Source organism: Tenrec ecaudatus, unplaced genomic scaffold, assembly GCF_050624435.1.
Source record: "Tenrec ecaudatus isolate mTenEca1 unplaced genomic scaffold, mTenEca1.hap1 Scaffold_717, whole genome shotgun sequence".
Lineage (NCBI taxonomy): Eukaryota > Metazoa > Chordata > Mammalia > Afrosoricida > Tenrecidae > Tenrec > Tenrec ecaudatus.
The window spans coordinates 198,984-213,306 of NW_027459611.1; the positions used below are offsets into that span (position 1 = coordinate 198,984).

Here is a 14,323-nt window from a genome sequence, read left to right on the forward strand (position 1 = left end):
ATGTGAGAGGAAGTCTCACCATCCTTGCCTTTAAGGAGCCTTCTGGCCATACTTCTTCTAAGACAGATCTGTTTGTTCCCTTGGCAGTCCATGTTACTTTCAATATTCTTCACCAGCACCACAATTCAAACATATCAATTCTTCTTCAGCCTTCCTTATTCAATGTCTGACTTTCACATACTTATGAGGCAATTTAAATTACTATGGCTTGGGTAAGGTGCACCTTAGTCCTCAAAGTAACATCCTTGCTTTTTAGCACTCTACAGACGTATTGTGCACCAAATGTATCCATACGCAATGCATCATTTGATCTCATGATTGCAGCTTCCAAGAGCATTGATTATATACCTCATCAAGACAAAAATCCGTGACAACTTCAACAAATAACAACAAATAAAAAAACAACAAACTTCTCCATTTATCATGGTACCTATTGATCAAGTTGTGAGGATGTGTGTCTTCTTGACATTGAGTTGTAATCCATACTGAGGGCTGCAACCTTTGATTTTCATAAGGTTCACTTTATAAACCTGTCTATTTTTCAGGGGGTGGAATTCAGTTCCAGACCTGAAGGGTGATGAAGGACCATAGTAGTGGGGATCTCACTAGTCTATCTAACCAATAAACCTCATCTTTTATCATTATTATTACTATTGGTAGTAGTAGTATGACTTTCAGTTTTCTGACACATTACTCCCCACTCTATCTAGGATCATGTACCATGATCCCTTTCAGAGCAGCTGTTTGTGATAGGCAGGCACCTTTTAGTTCTTCTGACCTTAGCATCATAGAGGCTGAGGTACGCATAGTCCATTACTGATTTGGACTAATTGTTGCCAGGCATCTTGATTTTATTCACTGTTATTTGCTCCAGACAGGGTCCAATAGTTTATAGTGCCAGCCTAGCCGATAAACACAAGTAGGATTAATCGAAGGGCAGAGGGATAGATGGTTTCGTGAGCCTCGCCTTGCTTGTTCTGTGCCTCAATTTAAAGGGGTACACTACCTGTGGGATGCCTAGCTTGTGGACTGTGTCGCTGTAAGTTGAGGTCCATTTAATCCCACAGGATTGGTATGTTCATCTCTGGAGCTGGGGACCGACAGTTGGTGACAGTTGGTGACTTGCCTTGCTGTTTGCTGCCTGGGTATATATAGCCCAGCTCTCTCTACAGAAAGGGACTGGCAACTGGCGGCTCTCAAGCCTTAAAGGACTGCTAGTGTCTCACTGTTTTATAATTTCACTGTTAGTTTCTTGTGTTATCTATCTGTATATAATTTAGTGGTTCATTTCTTCTATTGTATATCTAGCTTTTTAATATATTTATATATAATTACTAGCAATATGGTTTTCTCTCTCTAGAGAACCCTGTCCAACACATAGGGTAAGACCAAGAACCGACTTTTAGTTTGCTACTCACTAGCTTTTGAAGACCCCAGTCACTTCCCTGATGGATACAGAACATTGTCTTTGTGAGCTAGTTTGTTCCAATTGATCTTGAGGTCTCTCAGAGCTATGTTCCTGATCCCCCATATTTAGGACACGCTCCCTCAAGGGGTTTTGTTATACCTAAGACATTTTCATAACTATGCCTCCTGGATGCACTATTATATTCATGAACATATTTGTAGTATATGCTAATATGTATATAGAACTATTCTCTGGCAAACCTATATTTATTCATGGGGCTAGTCCCATTCTCCTTCCCACAACTGCTCAGATTTTGTGGTTTTTCTATCTATCTATTTATCTCTCTAGCTATCCTTGTATGTTATTGTTATTATTGGAGTATTTATCTCTGTTGCCTTTAATGCTTGTAGTCTACTGAGAAAGGATAGTGTTTTGATGTTCCAAATGTTTCCTCATTTTCTGGGTTACATGACACAAACCAATAGAAGAAGAGAAAAGAAAAAAATTTAACCCAAGTAATAACACCAACAATAAAACCTATTTAGTCTTTTTTTTTTTTTGGAGAACTTTCTTTTATTCTTGCAGTTTTATACCAGGAATTCAACATTTAATAATCCATTTTCCACAATGAACCCTTAAATTGTACACTGACATCCTTTAACTCCTTAACTTATTTACCACTCTCCTTCAAGTCTGAAGAAAATTATTAATTCATTGAGTTCCACAGACAGCACAGTCCCACTGAGATGACATTGAGCCTGAACTCCTCCACTCATATCAGAATTAAGAACAGCCAGTATCAAACTGGCCCGAAACCTGATTGTGTTCTTGGCTCAGGATATCTATAGTAAATTTGTGAAGTCACACTAAAACAGAAAAATTAAGTAAGGGATGTATGTATTATAAAATTTTTTTCACAGTACAGTAAAAATTAACATTGAAAGTTTACCAAATTTTAACCATATAATCGGTGTTTTAGCCAATTAAAAAATTTTAAATGCTTGATTAACTGTGACTCAATTGCAAATAACTTCATGTAGGATCTTTTTTTTTCTTTTAAAGTTTGCCCAGCCTTTTAAAATGTTTACAGAATTAATATAACTTTTAAAACATCAAAATATGCTTGCTGTACATATTGCACTTTTCTGCTAGAACTGGGCTAGAGTCTTCCCTGGCAAGACACCAAAACTATTGAATAAAATATACTTTTAAATCAATAGGTACTTGATTATTTTCCCTGAAATCATCAACATCATTACCAAAATCTTCCAGGATTTTGTAAGATTTGATTCCTTAAATACAGCTTTAAAATTAAGTTAAAGAGGGAAAAAAGCCCTCAGATGTTTGACTTTTATTGTCCTTGTTCTGGTCCTTCAGTGACCAAAGAGGATTTAAAACAAATTGTGTTCATGTTTCCTGACTTAATAAAAAGCTACAAATCCAAATTTTAAAATTATATTATTCAACTTAAAAATTATACTAATCAAAGAGCTATAAATCTTGATATGTCTATGTCTGTCTATCTGCAGGTTCCTTAGAAACTTTCAAAATTTTTATAATTAAGAGGTTTTAATCAATGATGCAGTAAAATCAAACCAGGTAAGGAAAATTATTTTGCAAAAATAAATCACTTCCCAAAGTGCTTGACAGAAACCAACTATTCATTTTCATTTGTGTTCCATTGAAGACATTACTGAAATCTGTCCAATGGTTTATTTCCAAGTGGTCCACTATGAAAATCTTCGGAATGTTCTAAGACTGGCTGTAGCTAGAGTTCTGACTTCCATTTGGACCCTGCTCTCCTTCACTGTTTGGAGGTGGTTTTGGTTTGGGCATCTTACTAAGAATAGTTGCCATCTCTTTTCTCTCATCAAAATTCTTCCACTGTTCATAGAGTTTTAAAATGACCCTGATTATTTCCAAAATCTTTTCCATGTCCACAGAAAGCTCAGCAAACCATTGTCTGGCATCTTTCTGCTGTACAACACAGGCCACATGTAGGCAAGCTAAAGCTATCATGAAAGGAGGGTACAGTAGGCAAAGCTCCGTTCGATAAGTATCATTCACTATCCTCCATGCCAGGGGAAGCAACATGTCTTCTTGGCCCATGTCCTGCACATACTGGAGCAAAGGTCTATAAGGATGATACACTATCAAGCAACAATCCATTAGTTCTAAAAGATAAAATTCACATTCTAATACATGATTCATCCTATAAGGAAACTCCTTTGGAAAGGCATATGAAAATCTAGTTTTTAATACAGAAGTAGCAGCAGCAATCAACCTTGTATTTGAGACTACTCCAAATTCCTCTACTTTGGATGCCAAAAACACACAAGTAGGAGCCATTAATACGGGATCTATACTTTTCAGAGAATACCTGGCATAGAATCTCTTGAAATAGACTGTAGCAGTGGCAATAACTTGCTGTCTTAATTTAAGATGTTCAACTAATGCCTGAATAACATTTGTAAAAAATATTTGTAGTTTCCAATACTCTTCTTCTGAGAGAAATTTTAAGTCCTTTTGGCGCTCCTTCAGAAGGTCTTGTTTATCCAAAATCCATTGCAAATAGTGGGAGCTCTGCCAAAAGTTCCCTGCCATGGAACACAGCTTGTCCTGATGAAGAAGCACCAGCCGGCGGAGCGACCCGCGGAGCGACCATAGACCCAGCCCGCTCGGTACCCGAGCTCCGTGACTGCAACCAGCTCCACTCCGCTCCGCGGCGGCAACCCCAATTTAGTCTTTTGGTTAAGAATTACTCAGACTTCCCCACTCCTAGGCTAACCCTTGAAAGAAAAAGAATGAGATAAAAGACCATAGGGAGGAAGAAAGGAGAGTGAGAGGCAAGGGAATAAAGAAAGAAGGTGGCAGGGTTGTGTGAACAATTAATGTGGACCTTCTTTGATGTGTATTAAAAATAATATTGACTGGTTTTTTCAATACTCACCAAAAATTATTTATATCAATCAAGAAAACCTCACTACTCTGGAATCAATTATGACATATAGCAACCCTTTGGACAGAGTATAGAACTGCCCCTGTGGGTTTCCAAGGCTGTAAATCGTTACAGGAGTAGAAAATCTCATATTTCTCTTGGGGAGTGGGGGTGGGGTGGGGGGAGTTTCGAACTTCTGATCTTGCAGTTAGAAGTCCAACTCATAATCTACTTCACCAACAGGGCTCCTCCTTTCATCATTAATCTAGACTGTTTGACCTTCTTGGCTTACTGGGTTTTATTTTCTCGCTTTGGAAGATATGGTACCAAAATACACACCATTTCCTAGCCCCCCAAAAAATCAAAAGTAAGCACAAAAAAAAAAAAAGGAAAAACTAGCAACCCAATCCAAACCAACTAACCTATTTAGCCATATAGATAAAGGATACTAGTAGCCAACCTCTGTGTTGGGGGCAATAGGGATGGATGGGGACTGTGGTTAACAGGCACATGTCAGCTCATCCACAGGGGACATTCAAATTCTAGCTCCAGACTGTTGTTGCCTTGGGGAAATGCAAGGATTTTAAGGCCTGATTTTCTGTTTGTAACTGAGATGCTGAGAATATAAAATTCGATGTGAAATCGTCAACTTTTCAAATATTGGATCACATTAGTTAAAACCACTTTTCAGGCTGCTCATCATCATACTAGCACATCATTAGGCTAAAATCATATCAAAGACATCTGGTTTGTCCCCTGTGCCCTTTAAGGACAACTGAAACATAAGGACGGGAATGTGACATTCATTCTTCCTCTAGACCCTCACCCTTTGCCTCCATTGGCTGGCGTTCATAGAAGAGGCAGACGGTTTTGTTCAACTTCAGCATAATCAGAGTCCTGAGAGTTAAACACAATACATATATAATTTCATACTAGTCGTTTTAATATTAGCCCAAACAAAACCAACAAAAACCCAACCCGTTGCTGTTATGTTGGTTCTGGCTCCCGAGGACCCCCTAGGTGCCAGGGAGAAACTACACATCACAGGTTTCTCAAGCCTGTGGGCTTCTAGAAGCAGGCCATTATTTATTTCTTCTGAGGGGTGCAACTTCCCACCACTTGATACGTTGAGTTCTTAACCATTTGTGCCACCCAGGGTCTCCCAGTCTTCGTATGTGACCCCCAAATTCCTTGACAGGCTACCTATAGGAAGGTAGAGTCTATGCCCTTTCCCCTTAAATTGGGATGTTTCATGACCTCTGTGACCAATAGATTATGGAGAAGATGACACTGTGACATCTAGTTTGGGCAACACCCTTCCCTCCCCCAAAGTGCTTCACAGCTTCTGAAAAATCCCTTCAAAGTCTTCTTCTTGAGTGCTCACCCTCAGAATGTCCAGCCTCCACGTGCTACCTCTCAGAACACTTCTCTGCACCCGGACACTATGCTGAAAGAAGCCTGAGCCACCTGGAAAGGCCACGTGGAGACACTCCAACCAACAACCCAGCTAAGCACCCAGCTAATGGCCAGCTTCAGCTGCCAGCCCTCTGAGTGCACGTGTACGCACTGGAGTCACCAGAGGCCCCTGCCCCAGTTCCCATGTGACTGCCAACTCATGGGAGACTCCAAGCACGACCCAGTGGCCTCCCAGAAACCACAGGATGATGGTCCTTGTTTGAAGCCACTGCGTTTGGCCGAGGGGGCGTTTCTTGCCCAGCCACAGGGATGAGAACCTGCATCTCAACAACATGCAGGTGTGTGAGGGGGCCGTCTCTTGAGCAAGGCAGCCTCCCTTCTTGTCAACTCCTGGGGATTTTTGTTGTTCTTGCCACTGCTGCCCCAATTCCCCAGGAGCTAGAGGAAGGCAGGCAGCAGGCCTCAGGTGGCCAGGAGGCAGGAGCCTCTGTGGGATGCAGTTACAATGGGAGATATAACCTTAAAGGCAGGAGCCTGACTTTACCTTTGTCTCCTGGAGATTTGGGGTGCAGAACACCTGTCAAATCCCATCTTCTGTCCAACCCTGATCATATGTCTGTCTTATGTTTGCACACAGGACGCAGACTTGTGAGCACCCAAAGAACAGGGTCTGGCGCCAAAAAACCAGCGCCAAAAGGAACTGATGTTTCTCCAGCAATGGGGAGGGGTGGGATGAGAGGAAGAAAGGAGTACAAATCACTGGATGAAAACAAGGTGGGGAAAGGAAGGAGGAAAGGGAGAGAGTGAAGGAGGGAGACTGGGAGGCTGAAGGGAAAAGGCAGGGAAGGAAAGGAGAAAGGTGGGGGTGGGGAGAGAAGAGCGAAGAAGAAATGGAGGAGTGCGGGAGGGAAGATGGAAGGTGAAGGCAGGCAGGAAGACGTGAGCAAAGGGAGGGAAGGAAGAAAAGAGAAAGAGAAGGGCAAGAAGAAGAAAGGAAGGTAGGGAAGAAAGGAAGAAAACGAGAAACCTAATGTCAATGGCACCCTCTATGTTTTTATTTCCTGTTTTTCTGAGGTAGCCTCTTCAGCAGAAGCAAATGGGCTGAATCGCCTCAAACTCCACCTAGGTAGAAAGCACGGGTTTCATTTCGCCAGGGCCTGTGAAAATGTTTGAACTGAGCAGCATTAACACGGAGACAGCGATTACCCCACGTGGCTGTTGCACTCTGATGATACCAAGGCAATGGGAATGGGGGCTCATTATTTCACCAGGTGACAAAAAAAATTGTATTTTGACGTTTCACCCTGAACGTGGGGAAGGGGGGCGTGGGGGAGGAATCAGGGGCCCTTTGTGGAGTCTCCTCTTGCCATTGTGATGCCCCTTGGCCTGCCAACAACCTGAGGTCCTGCACTTTGCCAGTGAGGGGCTTGGCTGCAGGCCCTAGCCCAGCATTTCTTGTCAGATTTACTGTGACAAGTGATGGGAGAAAAGCAAGATGCTGTTAACAGCGCATCCGTTCAGACCCTGCTATTTAGAAATTTGGATTTATATTTTGTCAGAGAGAAGTAGCACTGATGTTAATCTTTGCACTACCCTTGGAAAAAAAGCATTCATAATCTTAAAACAATAATCCATAGCATTTGTGGAGCTCTGAGAACCAAGGGATGGTCAGAAGCATTTTTAGACAGATGTCTCATTTCATCTTCAAAGCAACCCAGTGAGGAATAAGAAAAGTTGGCTTATGACTTCCCTTTTGGAAAGTGAGTCTTTGGAAGCACAGAGAGGTCCAAGGTCACATAGTCAATAAGTTAGAGAGCCTGGATTTGAACCTGAGCGGTCTGCTGCCAGAGGTACATTTTTTGCTTGTGTTTATTAAGGCAACTTGCAGCCCTGGCAAGGATTCAGATAGAATTGAGGATCATTTTTTTAAACAATTTATTAGGGGCTCATACAACTCTTATCACAGTTCATACATATACATACATCAATTGTATAAAGCACATCTGTGCAGTCTTTGCCCTAATCATTTTTTTTCTCCACTTTTCTTTTCTTGCATTTTAATACGGACTCATACAACTCTTATCACAATCCACCCATATTCATACTTCAATTGTATAAAGCACATCCATACATTCCCTACCCCAATCATTCTCAAAGCATTTGCTCTCCACTTAAGCCCTTTGCATCAGGTCCTCTTTTTTTCCCCCTCCCACCCCTTCCCCTCTCCCTCATGTGCCCTTGGTAATTTATACATCGTTATTTTGTCATATCTTGCCCTATCCGGGGTCTCCCTTCCCCGGTTCTCTGCTGTCCCTCTCCCAGGGAAGAGGTCACATGTGGATCCTTGTAATCAGTTCCCCCTTTCCAACCCACTCACCCTCCACTCTCCCAGCATCGCCCCTCACACCCTTGGTCCTGAAGGTATCGTCCACCCTGGATTCCCTGTACATCCAGCCCTCATATGTACCAGTATACAGCCTCTGCCCTATCCAGCCCTAACAGTGCTTCTCTCTATCCTTGTGGAGCCCTGGTGATGGGCTGGGCTGCTAAGTAGTAGGTTAAACAGGCTTTCCCCTCCTGTGAAAAGTTACACTCTCGGGAAACTCACGGGTTGCTCTGAATCAAGGTCAACTCAATGGCAGTGAGTTTGGCTTTTTAATGTCTCTCCCTGTTGTTGTTGTTGTTGTTGTTGTTGTTAGTTTGCCATCCAGTTGGTTCTGGTCCATGGCAAACCTATTCACAGCAGAATGTAACAATAACAGCTCCTCCTCCATCCACCCAAGTGTTCCTATGCTCAGTCCTCTTGTTGTAGTCACTGTGTCAATCCAGCTCTTCAAGGGCCTTCACCCTTTTTTCACAGCCCTTCCATTTTTCTAAGCATGATGCCTCTCCAGGGACTGGTCTCCACTGACAACATGTCCAAAGTCTCACCATCCTTACTTCTAATGGGAATTCTGGCCGTACTTCCAAGACAGATTTTGTTTGTTCTTTTGGCAGTCCATGGTACTGTCAATATTCTTTGCCAGTACCATGGTTCAAATTCATAGTTTACCTGGGTCTTCTTCACTCAATGGCAAGCTTTTCACATGCAGATGAGGCAAATGAAAATACCATGGTTTGGATCAGGTGCACTTCCTGCTTAAAGTAACATCCTAACTTTTCAACATTCTAAAGAGCTCTTATGCAGCAGATCTACCCAGTGCAATGTATTTTTTCATCTCTTGACTGCTGCTTCCAGGAGCATTGCTTGTGGATCCAGACAAGACAAAATCCCTGACAACTTCAAGTTTTTCTCGATTTATCATCATGTTACCTATTGGTTCAGTTGTGAGGACTTTGGTTTTCTTTGTGTTGAGTTGTATCCCACATTGAAGTCTGCAATCCTTGATCTTCACCAGCAAGTGCTTCAAGTCCCCCATCCTTGTCAGCAAGCCAAACTGTGTCGTCTGCATATAGCAGGTTGTTAATAATATTTCCTCCAAATCTGATTCTGTGTTCTTCTTCATATAATTTGGCTTCTCTGATTATTTGCTCACCATACAGATTGAAAAAGTATAATAAGTGGGTGTAACCTGGATGCACACCTTTCTTGATTCTTAAACCATGCAATCTACCCTTGTTCTATTTTTGCTACTGCTTCTTAATCCATGTACAAGTTTCACATGAGCAAGACAAAGTGTTCTGGAATTCCCTTCTCAAAACTATCCATGTTTTGTTATGATCCACACAGTCAGATACCTTGGGTGTTAATAAAACATAAGTAAACATCTTTGGGGTATTCACTGCTTTCAGGCAAGATCCATCTGATATCTGATATCCTTTGTTCCACATCCTCTTCTGAATCTGGCTTAAATCTCTGGGAAACCAAACTCACTGCCTTGTAGTTGATGACAACTCATCCTGACCCTATAGTATAGGGTAGAACTAACTGCCCCTGTGAGTTTCTGAGACTGTAACTCATTATGGGAGTAGAAAACCTTGCCTTTCTCCCACGGAGTGACTGGTGGTTTTGAACTGCTGACCTTGGGGTTTGCAATCCAACCTGTAACCACTGTGCCACGATGGCTCTTGAATGCTGAATATGGTAACTTTCTGTCAATGAATTAATGCAACTGTTGTTGTATTAGCTTCAGTGCAATTTGACTCATATGTGATGCCAATGATAGGGGTACATAATTCGACCATTCCGTTTGTCTCCCTTCTTTGGTATGTATACACATATGGATCTCTTCCAGTCCGTTAGCCAAGTAGCTGTATTCCAAATTTCCTGACATAGATGAGTGAGTGCTGCCAGTGCTTTATCGGCTTGTGGAAACATTTCAATAGATATCCCAGCAATTCCTGGCATCTTGTTTTGGGCTAGTGCTTTCCATGCATCTTGGATTTCTTCTTTCCTGACCATTGGTTCTTGCTCATATGTTACCTCCTGAAATGGTTGAATGTTGGTCTATTCTTTTTGATACAGTGACTCCATATTGTTTCCATCTTCCTCAGATGTTTCCTTCATCATTCAATATTTTTCCCATAGAATTTTTTAATATTGCACCTCGAGACTTGACATTTTTCTTCAGTTCTTTCAGTTTAAGATATGCTGAATATGATCTGTTTTGGTTTTCTAACTCTAGGCCTTTGCACATTTTGTGATAATATTTTACTTTGTATTCTCGAGTTGTCCTTTGAAATTTTCTTTTTAGCTCTTTACTTCATCATTTCTTCCATTTGCCTTAGCGACTCTCTGATTAAGAGTAAGTTTCAGAGTCTCTTCTGACATGCACTTGTATCTTTTCTTTACTTTTTTTTTAAAATGACACTGTGCTTTATTCAGAGATGTTCTCAAAATTTGGTGGGTTATTATCAAGGTTGTATATTGACTCTCGTGTACTTGTTTGCATTTTCTTTAACTTCAACTTGAGCTCACATATGAACAATTGCTGATCTGTTCCACAATCAGCCCCTGGACTGGTTTCAGTTGCTGATATTGAGCTTCTTTTATTGTTTCTTCCCACAGGTGTAGTCAATTTGATTTCTGTGTATTCCATCTGGAGAAGTCCACATTTATGGTCACCTTTTTTGTTGTTGATCATATGTTTGAAGAAATCATTAATCATGCAAAATTCTAACATACAATCAAGATAAATTGGTAATTATTGGTGATTGGAGTGCAAATGTAGGAATCAAAGAGGAAAGAACAGAAGTTGGAAAACATAGTATATGCTATCAGCAATTTATTGGTCTTGCAAACTCTGTCATGCGATCTCCAGCTTGGTTTCTATCACCAAGACCATATTTTTCAACTACTGATCCTTCCTCTTTGTTTTCAACTTTTGCATTCCAATAGCATTTTGATAGCAAGTCTGACAAATTTGGGACTGAATATGGTGGTAGAATTATTCAATTTCTGTGTCACCAGCTTTGGGTGGTTGGTGCATAAATTTGAACAATAGTTGTATTGATTGGTTCTCCTTGAAGGGGGCTACATAGCATCCTATCAAAGATAGCATTGTACATTAAAATAGATCTTAAAATGTCCTTTTGATGATGAATGCAATGTTGTTTCTCTTGATTGTGTCATTTCCAGCAGAGTAAACCATAAGATTTTCTGTTTCAAAATGGTCAATATCAGTCCATTTCCGCTAACTAATGCTTACAATATCAATCTTTATGTATTCCATTTCATTTTTAATGACTTCCAATGTCCCTAGATTCATATTTCATACATCCCAAGTTTCAATTATTAATGACGATTTGAACTGTTTCTCCTCATTTTGAGTTGTGCCCCATCAGCAAATGAAGGTCCTGATAGCTATACTCGATTTGCATCATTATGGTCGACTTGCCTATGAAAAGCCAGCTCTTCCTCTTCCTCAGCCGTATTTTGAATACTTTCCAAGTTGAAGAGCTCATCATCTGGCACACGTTCTGACAATGTTCTTCTGTTGTTCATGGGGGGTCTAGTAACTGACAGTGTTGCTGCTATCCATAGGGTTTTCAATGGCTCATTCTTCCCATGCGGGCAGCCAATTCCTTCTTCATTGTCTGTTCTTTGTCTGGAAGCTCTTTGGGTGACCCTGCTGGTATATGAAATGCCAATCACATAGCTCCCAGTATCACACAAAACAAAAGTCACCACAGTACCACAAAATGCCAGACAAGTGATGGACCTCTATTCTTAGTGAGACGTGGCCTGGTGGGAGGAGGGGCCCTTAGTTGGTTCTGATCCACTTACTGGAACAAATACTGTTAGTTCTTATTTTGTAAATGTGAAATGCATAAAAGAGACCCCCCAAAATATCCTCCAATTCAGACTTTCTGCCTTTTAAAAGAGGATAACTCACTCTGATTCAAAGTAATTGAGGTGTTTGGTTTTCCCCTCCCTCTGAGGCTACAGAGACTAGACTAATCACAGCTGAGGTGGAGCGACTGAAATGACTTAAAGCACCTGCTAGACTGGCTGTCAGAAGCAGCTACAGTCAACAGCTACAGACTGACAGAGCTGCTCAGCCAAGAGCTGAGGGTTCTCAACTCCCACTTCTACTGATGGGCACAGCCAGTGGCCTCTGGGAGTTGACTGGAACCCAGCAGCCAGCTGTGAGGAGCAAGCTAATTCATCTCAGCCTGGCCCAGGTCATCAAGTCACTGAAGGAGTATTGGGAAAGAGGGAAGAAATTTGGGATCCCACATTTGGCCACAGACAAAAGTTGTTCTGTGTTTAGACAGTAGTTCTGGGCCTGAGTTTGGGGCAGGTGTGATGAAGGAAAGTGGGCTCCCTCCCTGCATCTGGGAACAGATGGTGGGGCTGCCCTGGAAATAGCAGGCCAGTCAGGTGGAGCAAAAAAGGCTTGGACTCTAAAGCCCTGGCAGGGCAACTGAAGCTACCTCGACTGTTTTTTCTTAACCCAATGGCTCCCGCTACCCTCACCACCCCCAACTAGGTAAAAGGGAAGAAAGATGCATTTTCTTTACAGAGGCAACTTTCTAGAAAGGAGACCAGCCCACCAGCTGTGAAAGGTCCCCTTAAACCATTTTACTTTGAGCAGGAGGAAGAAATGTTGAGATTCCCAGAGCCACGTGGAATTGTGGATCCTCTAGTTTAGGTTCCAGTGATGCCAGATCGATTTTTCTAGAGAAAGTCAAAATTCCTGTTTTCTTAAAAAGCTCCTGATTTTTTCAAAGGCGATTCAATAACATTGGATAGAAGCCAGGTAGGCCAAAGAGCCCTGGTGGCACAGTGGGTTATGTGTTGGGCAGCTAACTAGAAGGTCAGTAGTTTGAAACCACCAGTCACACTGGGGAGCGGGGTGTGGGGGATAGGGTGGGGGTTGTGCAGAGATGAGACTTTCTAGTCCATATAGAATTTCAGCCTCGGAAACCCACAGAGGCAGTTCTGCTCGGTCTTACAGGGTCACGGTGAGTTGGAATCTTCTAGATGGCAGTGAATAAGCAGGCCAACCAGAGTCCACACAGGTCCTCATTTGGCTATGGGAGTCCCCAGTCTGTGACCCTCACAGAATCGACCTTTGTGTATCGATGTTAAAAGTGAGATCCAGAGAGGGGAGTGCCTGTCCCCTTGAGGAGCAACGAGTTGACTTTCCAGTCTCCAATCTGTAGCAGACACTCCCGGTGCTCCTTCTCTTCACTCCCAAATTCCTGATTCCGTGTACTCGCCTCAGTCACCAAGGGCCAGCTCTGAAGATCACTTTGCTGGTGCTGGCTGAATGTGCTGAGGAACATATGCCCCTGGGAACAGCCCTGACCAGGCCCCTCACTCCTTGGATGGCTAAACTCTGAGAGGCGTGTGCTACACCCTACCACTGGAGACTTCCTAAGTGATTAAGCAGCAGGTTCCCAGGTTTGTAATTGGATTCACAATCTACCCCACATCATTACCTGCATGCTCAGAGTTTCCTAAATAAGCTCATTGCCTTTAAGTCTTTGGCCAGGGTCTGCTTCAGTGAGAACCCAAACTAAGCCCAGGTCTGAATCGTTATGTGTCCTTCCTGCCATCCATTTGATGCCAACTCATGGCAACTCTATAGGATGGGGTAGAACTGCACCTGTGAGTTTCTGAGACTGGAACTTTTTTTTTTTAAACATTTTATTAGGGGCTCATACAACTCTTATTACAATCCATACATATACATACATCAATTGTATAAAGCATATCCGTACATTCTTTGCCCTAATCACTCTCAAAGCATTTGCTCTCCACTTAAGCCCTTTGCATCAGGTCCTCTTTTTTTTAACCTCCCTCCCCGCTCCCCACTCCATCATGAGCCTTTGATAATCCACAGATTGTTATTTTGTCATATCTTGCCCTATCCGGAGCCTCCCTCCCCCCCTTCTCTGCCGTCTGTCTCCCAGGGAGGAGGTTACATGTGGATCCTTGTAATCTGTTCCCCGTTTCCAACCCACTCACGCTCTACTCTCACAGTATCGCCCCTCACACTCCTGGTCCTGTAGGTATCATCCACCCTGGATTCCCTATGCCTCCAGCTCCTATATGTACCAGTGTACAACCTCTGCCCTATCCAGTCCTGCAAGGTAGAATACGGAACATGGTA

General features: G+C 42.3%; 1 pseudogene; it reads right to left on the bottom strand.

Annotated features, from left to right (window-relative positions):
* Positions 1–1,974: 1,974 nt before the first annotated feature.
* Positions 1,975–4,073, bottom strand: LOC142436861 (cyclin-C pseudogene; annotated as a pseudogene).
* Positions 4,074–14,323: the final 10,250 nt, after the last annotated feature.